This window comes from Myotis davidii, unplaced genomic scaffold, assembly GCF_000327345.1.
Source record: "Myotis davidii unplaced genomic scaffold, ASM32734v1 scaffold826, whole genome shotgun sequence".
Taxonomy (NCBI): Eukaryota; Metazoa; Chordata; class Mammalia; order Chiroptera; family Vespertilionidae; genus Myotis; species Myotis davidii.
In genome coordinates, this window is record NW_006297142.1 from 1,452,972 (window position 1) to 1,456,556 (window position 3,585).

Here is a 3,585-nt window from a genome sequence, read left to right on the forward strand (position 1 = left end):
GCTTCCCCTCACATCCGCCGCGTGGTCCCCCTGCAGCCACGGTGGCAGGTGCACGGATTGGGCCACGCTGCTCTTTCTCTCCCAGCATCGTCACCCTCGCTGCTCCCCAGGCCGCCCCTTCCCGGGTCCTCAGATGTCACCTCCTCAGAGAGGACGCCCGGGACCAGGCGCGTCCCAGTGGCCCCATCCCCTGGGCTCTAGTGACGCCCTCTCTGCCTGGCAGTGCGCCCTCCACAGCCCTTGTCACTGCCTGGCACCGCGGACTTGCTATTGCCTGTCTCCCCTGCCCCGACTGCAGAATGGGCGTCCTGCTCTGTCCCAGCCTCAGGAATGGTGAGGAGGGCGGGCGTGTGGCCCAGGAGGTGGGAAGCCCAGACCCTGCCGTGGGGTCTGGTGACCTGGGTCCTGGTGGGGAGCTGGGAGCCAGCCCCTCCTGCCCACTGCAGAGCATCTATCCTGCTCGCCTGGCTTCCTGCCCACCCCTCCCGCACCCCTAGGCCTGCTCTGCAGTTGGTCCCCCCACTTGGCAGGAGAGCTGAGTGGAAACGATGGGCGAGGCCTCGGGCAGACGGCGCAGGAGAGAAGAAGCCGTCCACGTGGGCGGCGGAGGGAGAGGCGGAGCCGGAGAAATCCCCACTCGCCTGCCTCCGGGTCCGTGGCCGCAGGTCTCCCTCCCGGGGGGACAGGGCTGAGGCGGGGGCACCGCGTGGAGAGCCTGGCTGTGGGGACCACTGTGGTGGCGAAGGTGCCTGCAGCCAGACACACAGCTGCTGGGGCAGGAGCGTGAGCCCGGCCGGGGCTGGGCCGGGAGGACGGTCGGGTCAGGCGGTTTGCACCTGCTGAGCCCATGGGGTGTGAAGCGGAGACGCGGTGCACCGGGGCGGGGGTGTGGGGGCGCCCCGGCTCTGACCTTGTGTTAGTTTCCTCAGTGCTGTTGATGGAAGTGGGTGAGTTGGCAGAGAACCCCGAGCTAGGACACAGGGCGTCTCCATCGGAGGACAGAACCCGAGTCCGAAGCGATTGGGGCAGGGGCCGAGCTGCCCTTCCTGGGTGTGCGACTTCAGACAGGGCACATGGACTTTCTGAACGTTGGCTTTGCGATCTGCAAGAGGGGCGACGCCACCCACATGCAGTGCCCTGAGGTGCACCAGACAACCCAGCGCAGTGCCTGGCACCCAGCACAGAGCCTGGCACCCAGCACAGTGCTCGGCACCCACAAGCTCTCTCTACCAGGCGCCGCTCGAGGAGCCACAGTGCGAGCTACCGAAGGACAGGGGATGAGTCTCTCAGGGCTGCACCCCCCGCGCCTGGCACGGCGTGGGCACCAGCAAATGTCTGCCAGATGAATGAACACGATGAAACTCGACAGGGATAAATGTCAGTTCCTGGACTCGGATCCAAAGGCCCAGCTGCACGCGGATACGGGGGGAGGGCGCGGGGGGAGAGGGCTCAGCCGCACACAGCACATGCCGGATGGAACGTCGAGGTGTTTAAGTGGACGGGGATTCTGGGCGCCATCGGGCGGCTGACAGCGGCGGCCGGGACAGACTCGGGCGGCGTTAGCAAGCCCCGTGCTCAGAGCAGGGAGGCCCTGGCGGTCAGGCCGGCCTCCAGCGCCCACAGCTTCTGCAGCCCCGGGAGAGGCCAGCCAAGGCGGGGTGGGAGTGAGGCCTAAAGACCACACGTCCTGCCCAGCCGGGTGTGCTCAGTGGGTGAGCGTCCACCCAGGAACCAAGAGGTCACCGGTTCGAGTCCTGCTCAGGGCATATGTCTGGGTTGGGCGTGGAGGAGACAGCTGATCAATGATTTTCTCTCTCATTGATGGTTCTATCTCTCCCTCCCCTTCCTCCCTGAAATCAATAAAAATATATTAAAAACAAACAAAAAAAACCCCCAAAAACCCCACACGTCCTGAGGTATGGCTGAAGAAAGCCGGGCGCTGAGCTTGGAGAAGCTCCAAGCACCACTTGGGGGCGTGCAGATCTTGCCTCTTCCACCTGCTCTGGGCAATCAGCAAACAGTGTCAAGCCTCAGTTTCCTCATCTGTGAAATGGCAAGCCACAGCCTGGAGGTCCCTCGGCTGCTGGAGAGCAGGGAGGGAGCCTCGTCTCGCTGGATGCAGTCGGGTGCCTGCCCCTCAGCTCCCAGTACCAGGGAGGACAGCTGGGGGGAAGCTGTGCGTGGTGTCTGTGGGGGTAGGACCAGGATTACGGGGGGGTTGGGGGGGCTCTCCCACCATGACCTACCCCCTTTCTTCCATTCGAGGCTGATCCTGTAGGCTGGTTGCTCTCCCCACACCCAGCTTCCCTCCCACCTGCATGTTTCGGGTGGAAGATTGTGCAAAAGGCTGGGCTCCAGGTTCCTCTTCCGCCCACCAACCATCCCGGGCAGCCGGCTGCCTGCAGTTCCCTTGTGCCCTCTGGTGGCCACCGGGGGCACTGCACTGGCTTCCGTGGCGGGTCTCGGAGTGGAGGCCACCGGAACTGGGTTGGAATCCGACAGCTCGGTAACAATGCTGGGCCTCCATCCACAGGGGAATGGGTAAGGACAGTGCGATACCGAACATTTTTAACACTAGGATATGACTCGGCCTTCACAAGAAATGAGATTCTGACACGTGCTCCAGCCTGGGTGAGCCTTGAAAACATTATTCCAAGTGAAATAAGCCAGACACAAAGTAACAAACGTTGTGCGATCGCATTTGTAGGAGGCATCTAGAATAGGAGAATTCACATCCATAGGAAGTGGAAGAGAGGCCATGGGGCCTGGCGGAGGGGGAGGGGCGCTATGGTTTCGTGGATACCGAGTTCCTGTTTGAGATGATGCAGAAGTTCTGGAATTAGAGGTGATGGTCGCTTAGCATTGTGAATGTTCTTAACACCACTGGGTCGGACGCTTACACTGGTTAAAGCGGTAAATTTTATGTTACGTGCATCTTACCACAATAAGAATTTTACCCCCGCAAAAATAGATTCCGGACCTGCACTTAAAGGCGGCATGGCCTCGTCAGGCCCCTGAGCGTCTCTGAGCCTGTTTCCTCGTCTGTGAGGTGGAGGGAAAGGAGGTCACTGCCCTGGCCCAGGCCCCATCCTCCCTCACTCTCGCCCCTCCTGGCCGAGTCCTTTTCAACCCGCAGCCGGCGTCTCTAAAGCTGTCAGACCAGGTCACTCTCCTGCTCAGCACTCCCCGGCCTCCTCCCCCGGGCAGACGAGGCCCGGCCCTGTCCTCGGGACGCTGGGACCTTCTGCCCCTCTCCCCGCCACCGCCCTCCTCTCTGCCTCCAGGCTTCTGGCCTTGCGGCTTAGACTTCCTGGAACATTGGATTCTTTTTAAGAAAATACATTTGTATTGATTCCAGAGAGGAGGGAGGGAGGTAGAAATATCGACGATGAGGGAGAATCATTGATCAGCTGGGGATCAAGCCCACCACCTGGGTATGTGCCCCGACCGGGAATCGAACCGCGGTCTCCTGGTTCATAGGTCAGCGCTCAGCCACAGAGCCACGCGGCTGGGGACACCGTCTGCTGGACTGTTGCGTGTTGCTGGCTCCCCTTTCGCTCAGGTCTCAGCTCAGATGTCACTTTT